The sequence below is a fragment of the Thunnus albacares genome, chromosome 15, assembly GCF_914725855.1.
Source record: "Thunnus albacares chromosome 15, fThuAlb1.1, whole genome shotgun sequence".
NCBI lineage: Eukaryota > Metazoa > Chordata > Actinopteri > Scombriformes > Scombridae > Thunnus > Thunnus albacares.
Window position 1 is genome coordinate 16,308,213 of NC_058120.1, and position 19,390 is coordinate 16,327,602.

The 19,390-nt window shown below is 38.5% G+C and overlaps 2 long non-coding RNA genes across 9 annotated transcripts in view; one reads left to right on the plus strand and one right to left on the minus strand.

Annotated features, from left to right (window-relative positions):
- LOC122998110 overlaps nt 1-19,390 on the minus strand; it is a 38,923-nt gene that overhangs the window by 17,155 nt on the left and 2,378 nt on the right. For 4 of the 6 annotated variants that reach the window (XR_006407347.1, XR_006407343.1, XR_006407344.1 and 1 more), the window contains exons 2-7: nt 16,743-17,536; nt 16,050-16,266; nt 15,837-15,891; nt 14,701-15,703; nt 14,294-14,523; nt 6,145-6,251 (exon numbers count right to left, since the gene is read on the minus strand). This is a non-coding gene — a long non-coding RNA (uncharacterized LOC122998110). The remainder of the gene's footprint in view (nt 1-6,144; nt 6,252-14,293; nt 14,524-14,700; nt 15,704-15,836; nt 15,892-16,049; nt 16,267-16,742; nt 17,537-19,390) is intronic. The other 2 variants (XR_006407346.1, XR_006407345.1) reach the window with 2 other exon arrangements.
- On the plus strand, nt 6,411-13,731 carry LOC122998108. Of its 3 annotated transcripts, none has more exons than XR_006407340.1 (4): nt 6,411-6,489; nt 10,574-10,694; nt 12,149-12,759; nt 12,928-13,731. It is a non-coding gene; the product is annotated as an uncharacterized LOC122998108 (long non-coding RNA). The 3 variants fall into 3 exon arrangements; XR_006407341.1 differs by lacking the exon at nt 6,411-6,489 and adding an exon at nt 10,198-10,323; XR_006407339.1 differs by lacking the exon at nt 6,411-6,489 and having other exon boundaries at nt 10,330-10,694.

The window sequence follows — 19,390 nt, forward strand, 5'->3', positions numbered from 1 at the left end:
ATGCGATAAAGTGTTCCCATTAAGTCTCCAGAAAGTTTGAATTTGGTTCTTGAGTGCAAGAATTGATACTGAAAGTGCACAAATACAACTTGGAACTGTGCTATAAAAGAAAACAACATAATGTTGCACATTGACATTCAGTGACATTGTTTAATTAGTTTACAATTTGTGGTATTTTTTGAGGCTCAGTTTTTTTTTAAATACGTAACAAAATAAATAAAATCTAACATTCAAGTCAAGTATATTCCAGACAGTTCCTTTAAATGCATCTTTTTCTTATTTTTAGGGAAGTAAATAATTATAAAGTAAACTCTTGCATACACACTCTTAACCTTTGCAGGAAGAGTGCTATTCAATTTTTATCATTAATGGAGTTCCAAAAAATATTACACTTCATCATTCTTCTGCGTCACATTTGAGAGAGTGATGTGAGTGTGCAAAGCTCCTGCTTTTTATTACAACACGTGCCTTATGGATTATTTCCTGTTCAAGTAATTAGAGTGTGTTTGTTTTGATGTTGTTGGATTTGTTTTTCTGTAACAGTTGGCTGTAGTAGCTTATATCCCGGTGCGGAGGGAGAGTATTAAATCTTGATGTTACACAGGGCGAAGGTGAAGTCGTGAGACACAAAGGATTGATGAGCGGAAGGCCAATTGTAAACAAGTGTGTTTTCGGAAGAGGATGACCAGATATTTGTTGTTTCCCTGAGACATTTCCGCAAGATCTGTTGTTTTGTTCTGAGCTGACAGTGTTGATGGAAATAACGCTGGAATACACAGTTGGCCTGAGGTCCAAATGTTGTATTCACTTATCCTTTACTTCATGAAAAGAGGGTAAGACAAGACAGTCCTCCTGTCAGTTGTTTAGAAGTGCACCACTGCATTTGTTGGCATCAATTGTCTGCAAATTTAGTAGTGAATTACTCATAATTTGCCCCATATGATGGATGCATATCTTTGATCAGAATATTTTGATCTGATGAGTGAATATTCAGAAGCAAGAACAGTAAACATCAGCCTACATTTGCACACAATCAAAATATCGAAAGAGAGTTAAGGAAAGTCATGACTTGATTATCCACATAGTAACATCACTCTTTATTGACTTCTTACTTCAGCTAAGAAATATCTCTACAATTGAGTAATTTTCCTTCACTAAATAAATTTTTTATGCCTTTGTCTCATTTTGCATGGACTATTGAAATTTTCTCTATCCTTGACTCAAACACAAAGCTTCAGCTTTTTTGCAGCTTGTTCAGTGTGATGCAGCCAGACTCATAACTGTGACTAAAGGAAAAGATAAAATTGTGCCACATTACACTGACATTTTGTCCATTTTGAAAGCGATTTACAGATTTTATTGAATTCTTTTAAAGCATTACATGGTCTGACTCTGGCATTTATTTCTAAACTCCTGTTTGCCCATGTGAATTTTTAAAAATGAGGTCATACCTCAAATTGCACTTTTATCTTTCTTCAGGTTTTGGCTCATAAAGCAAACGTTAACTTGCCAGTTTACTGTAGTAACCCCTTTAGTTTTTGGAGCCTGTTAGTTGAAATCATCATCAGGAGTCTTCGTTTGATCACAGACGTAGTAGCAGAATCTGGAGGGAAGCTCACAGCTGTATGAGGAAGAAAGAATGACAGCCGCTGGAGTTTACAAGTTGTCTTTTAAAGTTAAACGTCTCTCTTCTCATTCATGCCACAATGTATGAAAATGTTTTCTATATTTACCATCTCAGGTGAATACAGGGTTTGTGACAGTTTTGTTCTGCACCTAACATGCACACAGAACCCAAAACCAGTACTAAAAAAGGCAACAAACATGTTATTATCAACACCAAATTTTACTACCATTCGTCCAATGACAAAGCTAAATTCTTCTTTGAGCCCTCCACTTTGTGTTAGATTTCAAAGTTCACCTATAAAAAAACACTCGTCTGACTGTGGTAATGACAACTCCATGGTCATTCATTTTTGGTAAAGTTATTAATCCTGTCCTGTCCCTTATATATCCTGCCTACAACAGTTCCCATGTTGTTAGGGTTACCATCATTCTGTGGTGAGTCCTGACATCTGAAGAGTTAATACGATCACATGTATCTCCACACTTCAAAGTTTTTTCTTTTCTGAGCTCTACTATTCATTCCAGCAGTGCTGCAGGCCTGAGGAGTACTTAATGTGCTTCCTTCTCAGTGAGTTTAAACTACTGACCATCCATTGTCAGTCAATAATCACATGAATATCACTGATAAAAGACTATATATCTAAAAGATGGATGAATAAAAGCTAATGCACAATAACTGTTTCCCATGTTCCACAAGCAAAGGACTGAAAAATTAAAGAAGGAAGGAAATATAACATAAATAAATTGATGATTATTTTTTGATTCTAATTGTATTGTTTTTAAGTACAGGAGTGCAAATATTGAAAGCTGTATGCATATTCTGTATCTATATAGAGTATTTATGTATGGAAATACATGTTAGAGCATAAAAACATCCCACTGTTGCATGCAGTCCTGCTCTGAGTCCCGTAAGACTTCAGTCAAGAAGTTGAAGCTTTATACAAAACAGCAAGATTACAGATCCAGATAAGATGGTTGTTGTTAGTACCATAAACTGAAATAAAAGCTAGTATTGAAGGCAACAACAGTATTTCTCTGATGCTCCTCAGCAGCCTTGTGCGGAATCAGACGAGGTCACGCAGATGCCGGTCTGCTCTAAGTAGAACGCTTTAATGTGCTGTGACCTCAGTAATAATTAAAAGATTTAAAAAAGAAGATTATCAAAGCAATTTCTACCTCACTATCTTTCCACATATTAACCGTGACCTGAGGTAAACCAGTGGCCAGTGTGTCACACTGTTTACGTATTGAGTGTCTTTTTTTTTTTTGTACTTTTTTAGCGGGATCATTGATAAGACTGTATCACTGCAGGTCTCCAACATCATATTAATGCTCCTATAGGCTGACTTTTGACAGTTGCTAACATATACTACCGTGACTATCATTAGATATGTGCTGTACTTGGATATCTGCTAGTGTGACTGTTGGTGTTCACTTTTCAACAAATTTCAACAAATAGCAATCCAGACAAAAACTGAAGACAAGGTAAAAGGTAAAAAGTTGTAGAGCATATTGCTATTTGTACATATTAATGGGCTAGAAAGGTAACCTTCATGAAATACAAAAAAAATGCTGGTACACTATTGTGCATCCTCAACGAATTTAACATTGCACCAACTGTTTATGTTGTATGTGTAGTGTGTTTGAGAAATAAATGAGATAACGCAATTAATTCTTACTGATCCAGGTCAGAGATCAGCCGGCTCTCTCAAATCCCAGGGCATGTCCTGGGCTTGTGTATCGCAGTGTATCGTTGCCAAGCTGTCCTCACCTGCCCTACCTGACTCACAGGTGGCTCAGAGCCAAGACTGACAGACTGCTGGAAGGGAAACCTGCCACCATCTGGAACATCACAGGCTGCCAGTAGCAGCCTCGGCCAGCTCATAGACAAAATGTTACATCCCTTCGCTATTGTGTGTGGACCTGTACACTGCGAGCGTCTTTCCAGGAGGAGATAAAAGCTTGGGCCTGCAGCAAAATAGCATCTGCAACCTTTCTAACACATTAAAAGAATAAAAATATTGAACATAAAGATTTATGGTAGAAGTCAGAGGATTCATTATTCATCAGAACTACAGTACAGTCAGTACAACAAGTACACAAGGAGCCACATATTCAGCTGTCATTTCAACAGTGATCTATCTTTTGAGGTTAATCCATTTTGCTCAGAACAAGGATTTATTATCATCAAAAACTGAAATTCCTTAACTCCTGACCTTTTAAGTCTCGTTTCTAATGTGTGGCATTTTACGCCTGTGTACCCGTTATTTTGTCTGGAAGCACAGTTGTAGGTGCAACTCTTCTGATTAGTGCATGTGTATTTGAGGGAGTATTATGCAAATAACGACAAGAGATAAGTGAGACTATAATTACACAGTTCACTGGACTGACTTTAAATTTTACACCTGTGCATGGTATAAAAATTAAAGGTATGTCTGTGGTGAAGACAAATATGTAAATTAATCTTTACTCTACTAGAATCAAGACTGTACAATGAATTGTACAAAACTCTTGTTGAGAGTGTTTTAACTTTTCATTTTCCCACCTGGCATGGTCACTTAAAGTGTAGATCTAAGAATAAACTTTCTAGGATTGTCCTAATAGCCAGCAGAATTGTTGGCAAACACTAAAAGTCCTTGATTAAACTTTTTATGGAAAGGACGAAGAAGAAACCAAAGAGTATCCAGGCAGATAGTTCCCATCCTCTATTCAGACAGTTTGAGCCTTTGAGCTCCGGGAGGTGCTAAAGAGTTGCCCCTGACTGCTAAAAATGCATTTAAGAAGTCCTTCATCCTAAGTGCCATCAGTATTCTTAACTCTGCAAAGTGACTGATGAGAATTAAGCCACAGACATGACATGAAATGTTCTTAATGTGTAACATGACCTTGTCTCTGTGTTTGTTCTGCTGACTGCTTTGCTATCTCTTTCTTGCAATAATTTATATATCTATATTCTATTCTATTCTATTTGGGAGATTAACAATAACACACCAATAAATAACTAAAAATGATTCAGGAAAATTAAGAAATAATTATAAATGAACACAATATCTGACTATTTTGACAGCAGACACAGGATGGAGAGCTGTGGTTAAGATTTTTCTCTCTCAAGCAACAGGTGATGACTCATGTATATTTTGTGTCTTTTATGTGTATTATTGTCTCATTCAGTCTCTTTTTCAAAATTAACATTAACATTATCATAATGCCTACAAAGACACACACACACACACACCCACATATATATATATATATATATATATATATATATATACACTTAAATATGTTTAAAACAGTTCACGGCTTAAAGCTGTTGATGGTTTTGAGGAAGAGTTGCATACATAAGGATTTTTAAGGGGTTTTTTTTGACTGCAATTACTTGACCACACTATTTTTATATGACAGATCACAGTAAATTAACTAACTGTCAACTGTCAACAGACCTTTTTCAAAACAGACATTTGGACTTGTCATAGTAAGAAAAGCACAGGTGTTACTCATAACATTAACAATGGCTCTGTTCTATTCAAGAGTCCCAGTAAGACATGACAGTGACAGTGAGCCAGCAGGCACAATACCAGGACCCTGAAACTGAAGCAGCTGAATGGAATTCAGCCATCGTTAAATTTATTACTAACACCTGAACTTTTCCTTCTGTGACATGTCAAAATGTCATCTGTGACAAAACCGGACTGCCTGGATCATTTCCTCCTAGCTTCCTCTTGAACTAGGTTGAGGTACTTTCGTATCCATCTTTATTTGTATATTTCAAAACCATCATTATGATTTTTATTTATTATTATTCTGGATTCTGAAGAGAGATATTGATATATGATTGGATATATGAATTCAATTCACAAATGTTAATTGAAGCAGGTATTATGTTGTTTCTATTGTGCTCATTCATTTAAACGTCCATAGACAGACAATAAATGTATGATAGGATCAGAACAGCTTTAAAACAAGCCTTGTAATAAATACATATTATGATAGAGGATGGTTTTTGAATTGACAGGGATCTTGATAAGTTTCCCAACCGAAGTAGAAAAGCATCTTTGTATTTAGCTTTGTGGATTGTTATTATTGAGTAATGAATAAAGGAGTATACTGTTCATCTCTGGACTCTGCTGTCATTTCTTGAATGTGTAGTAATATATTTGAGTAGGACATGAGTCTGCCTGGAAGACATTTCGAGGTCTTGACAGTGATTGGCAGAGACTCTAATAAAAGCTGAAATGCAATTTCCTTTGCTGACTTGTCATAAAAAATGTGGTATTTCTAACTGCATGAAGACAGCATATTGAAATATTTAAACCTGCCTTTAACTTCTAATACAAAACATTTAATTAACTGTCAAATAGGAAAAATATACATTCTAACTGAATCTGGATATGCTTCTGCACTATTTGGATATGCTCTAGTTTCACTTACAGCTCTCAACACAATCAAAACCCCAACATTTTGGAAAATACTATCTTCTTTTCCACTCAAAAAAATGTGCTGCGGTATTTTACTCACCTCAACAACCCTGACGAAATGCAGCCAGGTGTTTGAGGTCTCCATGTTGAAGTCCTTCCTTGATCCTACAGGGGGGGGTGTTACTCTGCAGGGACTGGACCATGAGCCTGGGACAAAGGGGAGATGAGCAATGGAGAAGAGGGCAGCTGAGGTGAGTGGTGGGGTGGCTGCCACAGCTTAAAGCCTCACCGCAGCCCCAGCAGGGTAATCTAATCAGCTGTTTCAGAGGCTCTCTTGGCGCTGACGAGCTCTGCGTCTCTCTCTCTCTCTCACTCTGTGAAAATGAAGAAGAGCTCACTCTTCATTTTCAAACGATATGTGCTCCTTCTTATTATCCTCAATTAGGTATGTAGAGGTTTGAGAACAGCTGATAAACATGGCCTGTTTTTCCCTGCAGGAAAAGATGGTTTAGTGTATTTTGTTTGCGGTTGATTTTAATCTTTGTTTGTGGGTGAAAATGCCGTTCCAATGAGGTATTCATATTGATTGGGAGAACGTCATAAAAACTCTTCTACATACCTGAGATGATGTCATTGTACTGCTGTTTAGAAATACAACATTTCCCCTTGATGATATAAACCACTTATGCTGTACATATGTAGTGAGATGTGAATGCTATTTGTGTACTGCATTAAGTTGTATTTCCTTCCACTTCAATTTAATATGATCCCACATGTGTACAAAGCTTTAATCATGAGTGGGATGCTGATGTTAGTAAGACAAGAGCTTTTTCTGTGATTTTTGGGCAATATCTTTGATTACTGGCAGGGTTTTCTCATAAAAAGTCTTTCAATTAGTAACAGTTGGAAGAATTTAGTATAAATGGAAAGACACACATGAGGATTGAAGCTACAGTACATGCAATATGTCAGTTACACAGCTGCCCAGCGCTTATTGTTTACATTATAATCTCTTATCAAAAGAGGAGTAATGGTTTGTAGGATAAACTGAAGTAAAAACTAAATACAGCTATGGAACAGGAAATCCACAAACAATGATACACACAAGGAAGTGAGCTAAAGAGCAGATAATGCAATTAAGAAAAGGCAATTAAATAGCTCATTCTCAAACATTTAACATAAATATGCTCTCCATCAAAACTGCATTTGTCAAAATGAGTAATGACAGTATACAAAAGTGTGAGTCACCTGGAACTAAATATATCCCCTAATGAGAACGGAAAGGATTGTGATTGTGTTGGACAAACAACATGTGCTCAGCTATTGACATCTTGATGGTTGACGAATTAATCAAATTAAAGGTTCAACCGATGCTGACAGCAGAACAGACACTGCTAAATCAACAGGTGCAACATCTCAGTGGGAATCTTTTACATGACTGAGATGTCTTCCGTTCATAGAGACCCTGTTTACACTTGGTTTTAAAATGTGTCTTGGGCGATCGGATCACAAGTGGATAGCACTAAATACAAGTGTGACGACCATCAATGCCCCCTTTACAGCACAAACTAAAATGCGTTTTGGGTGATCAGATTGCAATCAGCTAGTGCTTGACCACATGAAAGTACAGGTGTAAATGCACCCAAGACGCATTATGGATTGACTGTGATCCAGTCAGCCAAACCATCTCTGGAAGTGCTCAGGGACGCATTGTGTAAGTGTAAATGTATTTGTATTGTCAACCCATATACAACAACTTCATGGGTGGAAAAATGTAATCACGCTTGACTGTTCCAAACCAGTGAGGTAGCAGCCATTAGCCTGTTAGCACACTCAGCTTCTAGCAAGAAAGCAGCAAGAAAGCTATGGATATTCAAAACTCTCATAGATTGAGTCAAGACGAGACCAAGTGTCAGCTGTCAGTTTGGTTTGATGGAAGTATACAAGCGAAACTTGGCAATTGAAAAAAAAAAAGTCCAAACAATAGCGTAGCTTTATGGATGGCTACTTTTTAAAAATTTGTTTTGTTTTTTTGGACCCCGCGCAAACGAGAGGAGGATGTGATGTTCGGTTGTTTGAGCTGGACAGAGCGATTGGATGTCAATCGGATCTGAATGTGGAAACTGGAGACACATATTAATATCAAGTGTAAATGTAATCAGGTTAAATCATATATAAATACAATATGGATATGAGACATATTTTAATGCAAGGTGTAAAGGGACTATAAGACATATTGTGATCCGATCACTCAAACCACTTGCCAAGGTGGTGTGGGACGCGTTTGACCACATGTCTTGTAGTGCAAACGCTAATGCATCCTGATGCATGTCAATGTCAAATAATAACATTTATCATACAGTTCTTTCTGTAAATATAAATGTAACGTCTATGATAAATATAACACTCTAAATTGGGCCATTTTGCATAATGAGTACTTTTACTTTTGATACTTTAAATAGGCTACATTTTGCTGACAATATGTATACAATATGTTTTACTTAAATAAGATTTTGAATGCAGGACTTTTACTTGTAATTGATTGTTTTTTTGTTGAGGTTTTGCTTTTACTCAGTGGTGGAAGACGTATTCAGACCCTTTACTTAAGTAAAAGTATGAATTCAGCAATGTAAAAATACTCAATTACAAGTAAAAGTCCTGCATGAAAAGTCCTACTTTAGTAAAAATGTTAAGTTGAGCAGTATGCTCTTTAGTAGTCTTAGTTCTTTCTTTCCTTTTGGCTGGCTGGTAGTGGATGAGACATCAATTAACCCGGTGGCCCAGGTGTGGTAAGGCTTCTGGGTAGCCGTGTCCAGAAGTGATTTTGGCGATGAACAACCGTGAACGACCGTGAGAGTGAGAGACCCAACACCAGAGCAACTTTTGTCTTTGGCCTTGAGAACTGAAAGCCGACTACCTCCAGCTTTGTTTAGTTTTGGACCAGCCACCACCAACAAACAAACTACTGACGCTGTCTGGGCTGGCTGCTCGTGGGGAGCTCTCAATTGGAGCTAACCGCTGTTGTTGACTGGAAGTAAGCCCCACACAACCCACTGCCAGCCAGCCTTCTCTTCCAAACACACACAGTATGTTAGGGAATGAACTTGCCCTAGACACGCCAGGAACCGAACTGCCAGTCAGTCTTGTAACAGAAGTACAAAGTAGCGGCAAAATGCTTTACACATTAGTATTAAAGTAAAAGTACTCGTTTGGTTCCCCTGACTGATATATTATTATATATGACATCATTAGATTATTAATACTGAAGCATCAGTGTGTAAGCAGAATGTTACTGTTGTAGCTGCTGGAAGTGGAGCTAGTTTGAACTACTTCATATACAGTTAGCTAGTTTAGTCCAGTGGTTCCTAACCTAGGGGTCGGGCCCCTCCAAAGGGTCAACAGATAAATCTGAAGGGTCGTGAGATGATTAATGGGAGAGGAAAGAAGAAAAAACAAAGTTCTGATACACAAATCTGTTTTCAGTTTTTGGACTTTTCTCTAATCTTTGGTTTTTGTGAAATATTTGGTCATTTGAACATTTATTGAAATGAAACCATGTGAGAAGTTTAGAGGGAAAAATTACTATTTGGGGGAGCTGTTAACAACTCAGACATCTGGAATGTGACTCTGACTACACGCTGCTTTTTGTAACATGTCAAAAGCCAAAAAGGTTGAAAACCACTGGTTTAATGTTCCAAAATGTGTTGTATTTTAAAAGCTTGTCATATTATCTATTGTCTAAAATCTTAATCTGAAAAGTAATTAGTGTCAAATAAATGTAGTTGAATAGAAAGTACAATATTTCCCTGTAATGTAGTGGATTGGAAGTATAAAGTAGCATAAAATGGAAATATTCAAGTTAAGTACAAGTACCTCAGATGTACTTAGTTACTTTCCACCACTGCTTTTACTTAAAGGTGCAGTGTGTAGTATATAGTGGCATCTAGTAGAACAGTCTTGGCAAAATGGAATATATACATAAGTAAGTTTTAGTGTATAATCACCTGAAAATAAGAATCATTGTGTTTTCATTACATTAGAATGAGCCCTTTTTATCTACATGGGGAGCGGGTCCTCTTCCACGGAGCCCGCCATGTTTCTACAGCAGCCCAGAATGGACAAAGCAATCATTGGCTATAGAGAGGGCCTTTCACGTTTTTTGTGGCCACCGTAGGTTCTCCTACACGTTTGGAAGGGTAGGGGGAGGGGGAGTGGTATTTAGTTGGTTGCAATCTGCAACCTCACTGCTAGATGCCACTAAATCCTACCTACTGGTCCTGTAAGTAAAAGATCTGAATACTTCTTCCATGCTGACTTTCTGCTAGCTAGCTGTCACATACTTCTCAATATGGTGGGCAATTTGAACTGCCACCGCTCTGTCAATTCTTTAGCGTGGACTCTGTCCACTCATAGCTCACCTGTCAACTGTTTGTTAATGCAGCTTCAGTAGCTAACGTTACTGTTTTGTGGCGGTAATATTCGCGTTGGTGCTCTCCTGCTCCCGTTTTTATGTCTCACTTCCTTCATAGTTTCTCACATGGGTTGTCAACCTCAAACTCCACTTCAAGCAGGAGTTTTCCTGTCAGCGGCTTAGCTCTTCCTGCATCCGCGGAGGTGCCAGGGATCGCTGCTTCACTTCAACCAAGCTAGGTGAGTCTTGTTAGTTTTGCTTAGATGTGTGTTGTTGTGAGGAGATGTCTTGGCTGTCTTCAGTCAGACTTTGTTGTTGTTTTTGCTCAACAATATCAGTTAGCTATGAGGCTGCTGGCTCATTTATTTGTTATGGTATTGTGAATTAGCTAGTGTCTCTTGGTGTTTGAGCTTATTTTTCTGTTGGCTGTTTTTCCTTGGCGCAATTAATGATACTTTCATGCTGCTAATTAGCTTAGTTGTGATATTTCACTTTTGTACTGTTAAGGACTGAATTGGCACTCTTCTCCTCAGGTCTGTTGCTGTTGTTTTGGCTCTGTAGACTTAGGTTTGGTTATGTAAAATGCTTCAGGAATGTAAACATGACTGGTATCTTGCTCAGCCCATACATATTTCTCATATTTGTTTTATGGTTTGATTTGTTTGATTTATTTTCCTTGAAGTAATCACCTTCGCACATTTTCCAAACACCATGCTCAGTTATGCACTAGAGAAATGTTTCACTCAAAACAGTGGGTTCATGATCAGCTTACTTTACTGTTCTTAATGTCACATTACATCTGTGTTGCCACTACACTCAGCGGCAATCCTGCCAATGCCAACCTTAATCCTATTATCAGCACTCCCCAGTATTTGCTATGTATGCTCATGTGAGGCCAGAGCCTAGATGTCAAATATCAACTCTATATAAACTGACTAATCTAATCATCAATCATATCAGTTATTAGAACCCAAACCTACTCTACTGTATACGGTAAACAAATTTCCATGTATAATTACCAAATGGGTGGCTCAAAAAGTCAAACGTTGTGTCATGCAGGTCTCTGTTATTTTGTACAATGATTTCTATCATTTATTCCAGAAATAGAGCTTTGGGAGGTGTTTCCGCTTGTTGTTGTGCTCCTAAGAGACACCTGGGTGTTCCTGAGGACGAGTCCATAAGAGAGCATTAGGGAGAAGAGTGTAGCACACTGTTGTCATCGCTAACCATATCCAACTCCCTCATGTCTCATTCACATGTAAAAAAACACCTAACATTATCATATAGAATGTAAACAACAAACACGGTTGTTATTATTAGTACTCACAGCTGTCAAAGCTAGCATATTAGTATTGGGAAATCGAGTTTGATGCAGTAACTTATTGCTGGCTAGCTAACAACAGTTGGCTGCAGTAAGGTTAGATATCAAGCAAAGCTAAAAACATCAACAAGGTTAGCAGTAGTACACAGCCAAAGTTTGTTTTGAGTGTTTATTTTAAACGTTCAGTGCATTTCTTCCATAATGTCTGCAGACAAAACAGCTGCAGTACTTACCTAGCTACCTGGTGATTTTTTTCTGTTACCATCAGTGACACATTGACAAACCTGAATTTTGTATTTTACTCATAACATGTCATCTGTTGTGTGCTGTGTTTGCTGTGCAATTTACCTGGTTGTCTGCTTTGTTTTGCAGGTAATCATCAGCAGGTTATTTAATTCTGGGCTGCAGCACAGCTCAGCCTCTGGCTGACTCTCTGGCATTTGGCCGCTGCGCCAGCTCTCACTCTTCCCCACCGACGCCTTTTCGATTTGGTTATGTTGCTTTAGTTCTTTTGCTTTTTTGCACCGTACAACACCCACACACACATCTTCCACTCATGCACACTACACTACTGATTATACTGACATCCAAGCCCCATATTGTAAATATTTAGTTAATTTGTTTAATTTGATTTAATAAATTATATTTTGTTAAACATTGACATGGTGTGTTTCCCTTTTGTTGTGGCCACTTGAGCCAGGTCATAACAATACGTTGTTTTGCATGTTAGAGCTTCCACAATGAGAGCATTGTTGGCTCTGATTATGAGTACACTCCAGAGCCAAGCACATCATCTGGTCAAAGAGGACAGGCTTGGGGTCGAGGATGAAGCAGAGGAGGTTTTGTGAGAGGGAGGGCAACCAGCAGGGTCCGAGGAAGTGGAGGCAGAGGACGGGGAGATCGGAGTGCGACAGGCCAAGGAGCAGATGTTCTTGGACAAGATAATATATAATATATAACCTCAAAGGATTACAGATGAGCAGGTATCTATAGTAGCACATTACTTTTGATATTTTTCTGACATCAACACCACCAATAACTACAACTCTGTTGACCTGGCATGCACTGTGGACACACAAGTCCTCTTAGAGGACAATAAAGCTCTGTTCAATGAAAATATCTAATCATGTTGATGATCTATTGCTTTACAGGCCAGAATTTGAGGACTGAGCTTGGAACAAATCACATCAAGTGTTGGAGCTCTGCCTGACACGTGACCCAAGCCTGATCTTTGATATTCTCCACTTCAGCAGATGCTCCTCCACCGGGCCCTCCTGTTACAGGTCAACCCATTTGGTGTGTCTGCCAGAAGTGCAGAGAAATGCCCACAGATGTGGAAAGAAAGTGCTGTGGGCAACATCATGACTCCTGTGTTTCCAAGCTGCCACATATGGAAACCTATATTTTGCAGGAGGGGGTCCTGCACCTTGCCAGATGGATCTGGAATGATATCAGGGCAGTGGCTGATCTTCCAGACACAGGGGAGAGTAACGGACAGTTCTGTTATGCAGCATACAGATAATTTGTCGTGTGACAATATGGAGCACTGGGGCAGGGTCATAGAGCAGTTACACCCAGCTGCTATGGCTAGAAAAAACATGACCGTTATCCAGATCCTCATGCAAAATACAATACCAATATTTACATTGAGTGGTTGAACATATGTATATTACAGATTTTATTTGTTTTCCTTTTTCTATCCCCAGGAGGGTGTAGACAATAATACAAAGTAGATTTTAATTATTTTTTGTTCTGCACAACCTGGTATCACTTGTTTGAATAAAATCTTAAAAGTGATAAATGCCTTTTCTTTACACGTATAGTATAAACAGTCAGTCAGTGTTGACAAACAGGTCAGGCTGTGCATTTGACATCATATGGGTGCTGTGGCAATCTTCTACTGTTTTGGCTGTGATTGTCCTTTAGAAAGAGTATTACAATCACATATCTGACAGTAATTACTGCATTTCAAAGAAACCCACATTACTTTCAAAGAATAAGACTACTACAACTTTGGCTGCATTTTATGCAGTGACAAACATTCACAACAGTTTTCAAAGTCATACCTATTGTGGGAGCCAAGTATTATTTGGCCATATTTAAAATTGGCCTGAAATAGGTGTAGGCCTGTGTTATATTAAATTTGCGTATTCATTTTGCCATTTACAGTCATTTGATAGTTAGCAGCCCTAGCTATTTTAGAGTTAGCGAGTTTCAGTTTCAGAGTCATTTGCATAGTTTCACAATCAGTGATTTCTTGCAATATCTGTATTTGGCAACAAAGCCACACATTTCATATGCTTGTGCCATGACTTTACTTAGATAACTATTGTAGATCATAAGTAGTTCTGAGGTTCAGAATCTGTAAAACAGACCTGAAAATGGTATGTGGAACCTGGCATAAATGTCTACACTTTGGCATTCTTTACAACAGAGCCATATGGATTTTAAACTAGCTTTTGCACACAAGTATGTTGCCACTTCATGCTCAAGCTACAGTATCGTAAGCCAACTCACCTAGCCCTCTGCTGACTTGCATCTGCAATAGCTCCTGGGTGGCTGGGGCAGGGACACCTCAGAACACATCAGGCCTCCTGACTCTGCTCCATGGCATCCCCTCAGTAGCAAACAACCTTTGCTGCAGGATAGCGTTTGGGAGGTCTGCGATGTAGCTGTTGTCCTTCTCCACCTTCAGTGTGTACAGGCTCTACTTCTCGGACTTCTTGTTGTACAACGTTCTTATTACCCTACATTGCACAATAGTTTGCATTTCCACATAAAAACCCATCAACACATTAAATAAGTACCTTGCATTTTGTTCTTGTACATAAACAGAAAAATGTAGCTGTATTTGTCATACTATTGACTCAGCACCTATAAGTTTATTGACTAAAACGCATAGGTATACTTATAATACAACATACTGAATTGAGCCATCAGCTTTTTTCTTGGCTGGTCTGTGAATGTGATGATTGTAGTCCAGGCCAGCCGCCATGGTCTAAGCTGCATATACAGGTGGGGAGAGGTTGAAGCGCTTGCTTGCCCACATAAGTATGTGATTGTGGAAGGACTCCAATCCTGCAGTTGACTTGAGAGCACAGTGGAAACAATATACAATTGATTTCTGTTCTGCTTACATGATTCAAGGCATAGCAACATCAAATCAAAATTGCAGTGAAATATTTACATAGGGGAAAACAGTACGTGGAACATAGACCTATGTAGTGAGTTTAACATAGACCTATGCTGATATATACATTAAAAGCAGATGCTTGTGGACGTCCTTTAGCCAGTGTGCATCAAGAATAAGTTCTTTCAGTCTCCAGTGTGCCCTTCTGAGTCCACTCCTTTTCTCTGATTTCCACCAAGGGGCCATAGCGACAGGCACCAAGGGCCCACACATGCTCTCCTGTGACGTGGTGCAGGACTCCAATCCACATGTCCTGTGAATTCTGAGGGCAGCAAGAAATCAAACCCAGTTTGCACAAATCACAGGTGAACACGATCACGAGTCAGCAAAAGGGTCCAACCCGTTGGCCAAGGTCTACCAAGCATTTTCATTTGAGGTTTTTAAAGTAATATTTTGTCCAAAGCATTATTTTATATGAAACCTTTTGGTACGACTAGTCACATAAATACAGCATTTGACACTGAGGCGTACACTAAAGGCCTAGTACATCAGTAATTACATTACTCTATAAATCATAGTGAGGGATGAGGGACTGACTGAATTCAAATAAAAGCTTCAATAATCTTTTTGGCTTGGTGTCTAAATATCAACACTGAAGAGAAACATTACAAAAGATAAATTTCTGTAATACTTCATAACTCTTCATAGTTATCTGCAGTCTCACAGCAAAGCCAGAAGTGGTTGCAGATGTCTTTATTCCACATCTGTAGAATGGAGCGCCCCTTTTGCTGCCCTGCCTGGACATTGAACAAAATTCATTTTGATGGAACGTCAAGTAGGTTTATGACAAGAGGGTTGATGTATCTATCTATCTATCTATCTATCTATCATGAACTTATTGCATGAATTTTTCTATCCAAGTTTTTGGACCTTTGCCAGATGTCCAGGGTGTGGTGGACTTCACTGTCTTTGCATTTCCATTTGTCTGGATGACAAAAACAAATCATGGAACACATAATATGCTATGTAATAATCCAAAACAATCTCAAGAATAATGTAAGTGATGAATGTGGTCTGGGACTTGATGCAGAAAGTTGGATTGCTGCACCAACCCCTAAAGAAAACTACAATAAATCCACTTACTGAAGAGTGCTGATATTTGGGTATGAGCATCTGTGCAAATTTTGACAGAGCGTCTCAAAAGGTACGCATGAGGCCCTCCTTCTCCATGACAAGAAGTTCCTCAGTGTCTTTTGCTTGTCAGTGCTGACCATGGAGATGATCTATTTGGACTCATTGTCCATGGCAGTGTATGTGCAATATTGCACACAGAACACAGGACTGTGTATCTGAGCATCTCCTTTGAATAGAAATGAGAAAAGAAAGCAAAAAGGGTAACTACACTTTTCAGTAATGAGCTAAATATGTCATTTTATGCTACTCCAACTGGATGAAACAACACTGAGGTCACTGTAGCGCTTCATATCACAAATAAAAACCTCATTGAAAGTACTGTCAACATCTCTTCAAAAATCATACACAAAAGCCAAAGTAGCCTGGCATCAGTTCACAATCAACTGAGTCTGAATGAAGCCTACCCTCAATAAACAAAGTATTGACATTTTGTGCACATTTTGTTGCATTTGATTTCTACTTTTACCCTAGGGTTTTATGTCTGTACTGAACTTTTTTTTGTAGATTTGTTGTGTTTGGTCTTTGTATCACCATGCATCTGCGCTGCTAATACTGTCAAATAAAACAACAAAATACAGTTCTATTATATGGTGTATAGTTTGTGTGTGTGTGTGTGTGTGTGTGTGTGTATGTCAAACTCACCCAGGGTAACAACAGGCCCTTTAAGTCTGATTTATGGTTGGTTGCTCAACACTTTTGATAAGTGACGTATTTTTGCCAGAAAAAAGTGTCGCTGTGTCACTTTCCTTTCATGTCGCACACCTAGAGAATTTTATTATGTCGTGGACACCGTATATTTTGTCACACAATGTGACTGAGTAGTGTTACTAATGTCACCATGGAGAATGTAGTTTTCACTGAATTTCCTTATTGATATTTTGGTCTGTAACTTTATAATAACTTACAACGTCCTTGTTTAAGCAGTCAGGATGATATAACGTAACTAAACCAACTGACTGGAGGATGGTGCGTGGTTACCATGGAGATGACCTGACACCTTTTTCCTGAGCATAAATTGAAAATGCTTATCAAAAGTGTTGAGCGATATTCCATAAATCAGCCTTTGGTCTGAAGCTGGGTGATGATTTCAGCTCTCTTTTCATTCCGGAAGTCCTTTATAGTGTCCACACAGTAGGAGTCCTGGATCCTGAAGAAAGAAAACCTCTCCACCATGCCCATATTCATGAATTTGAATAGGAATGATATATCTCTGCATAGTTGTTGCCAGAGAGCAGTATGTTACATCATGTTACATCACCACATGTTGCTGAGGTAATGCAAGGGCCAAGACTTTATTTCAAATTTGTACTTTGGAAATGGAAAACAAAAAAATGTCACTACAATTACCATACCTTGCATCCAATTACTGAATAGCTGTCTCCTAAGTGCTGTTGTTGTCCAATTCCTCAACTCCAGCTACTGAGAAGTCATCATCTCTGCAAAAATGATAAGAATTACAGAATAACATCTGAATCTGTGAGCAGGACATAAAATTGTTCTTCATTCTCTCAAGGAAACAACACAGGACTGTTGCTACATAGAAATAGAAGTCTTGTGTTGGGCAGTTGATGGGAAGCAGGTTTGATGGGTGGAAAGTAATTATTTGAGAGGGTTGATTGGTGCAGCAGTTATGGACAGTGTTTCCCATATTCTTCTGTGGCCAGCTGACAAAGTCAATCACGAATCAAAGTAATTTCAAAAATATTTTACTAATGGCAGAGATGGTCTCAATAGTGGCACAGCTGATGAAAATTTGCTATTTTTTTCTAATGTATCTCTGCCAAGGAGCATGTATGTAAAACAAACAAGCTAGACATGAAAGAAAGATGCATATATATATATATGAATATTGCCCATCAAAGAGAACAGTGGTCTAAGCCATGTTCCTATCCGCATCAAGTTACACTCAGCAGTTGGAGAGAGACTCCAAAAAAATGGTGGAAACAGTGGGAGGTGGTGGTCTCTGCTTCGAAGGTGTGGAAGTTGATGAATCCATAACTACAAAAACACACCAATAGGCTACATCACCACATTTGTAAAACATCCTGTTCAAAGCCCATATAGACTAAGATAAATACCATCAAATAACACTTGCTCACAACTACAAAGCAGACACTGGCGAACATTTACACAGATTAGATACCAGGTAGGAAACATAGCTATATAGTCTATTAGTTTACACCTACAGCATAGCTAATGTTAACGTTGGGCTAATATATATAAGGAAGCAACATAAGTAACTAACTACGTTAGCTACATAATTCAGGAAAATAACAAATTCCCCCCCAAAACAAAACAAACCAGATAATTACTTGTCCAACAGAAATACAGCAATCATGGCGTTACTTTTCAGGCCCTTCAACTCCGTCAGTTCTCGCTATTGTTGAAGTCATATTGACTCTGGTTTGACCTCATGCTTTATCCAACCTCTTTTTGGTCACAGCCTTTTCTACTTCTGTCTTTCTTTTTTGTTTTGTTCAGCAGTGCAAGTCTGTTGTAGGTATAGGTGTAACTGGAAATTTTGGCTGCATTTTTTCTGCCGTTCCTGTGCGACTAGCTTGCAGCTTTAGCAATATGTCTGCCTAGCCTTGTGTGAGACTTCGGTCATGTGCAATGAGTGCATGGGCAGAATGCGCAGGTAGGCAGGTAGGTAGGTAGGTAGATAGACAGGAAGGTAGGCCATCCAATAATATCGTGTGGGCCAAATGAAATGACTGGATGGGCTTACGACAGCCACTGATACCGGATAATTTTCTTCTTATTTTTGGTCAGAGCATTTGATTTATTGATTGCTGTTGGGATGTAAAGAGAATTTCAACAAATATAACAAAAAATGCTTCTAAAATAAATTACCTTCCCAAGCTTTAAGACTCTGAGATGAGTTTTTAATTATATTATATTGACAGTTTAGTTTGGTTTTATTATAATGACTAAATCCTCAACAGAGATGCATGAAATGTACTGTGTAACGACTTCTGCAAAACATGAAATAAATAAGACAAAGAGCACAGCTCCAAAACAGACTTTTTCAAACCTGTCCTGAGATAATTAGAACCTGGAGTAAGTAATTTCAACACTTTCTGCAGCATTCTCCCACTTCTTAAATAAAAGCGTTGCCGAGCTGAAATTAGGATTGAACTAATGTCACTGTTGTCTTCTTTGATCTACTGTCTATCTTTGCCAGACATCACTAGAGTCCCTTACTGCGAACACTCGGCAGGATAGATCTTTGCATTTAAAGAACAATCTGATAGATTTTAAAATTTACAACAGTGCTGAAATGATTAGTT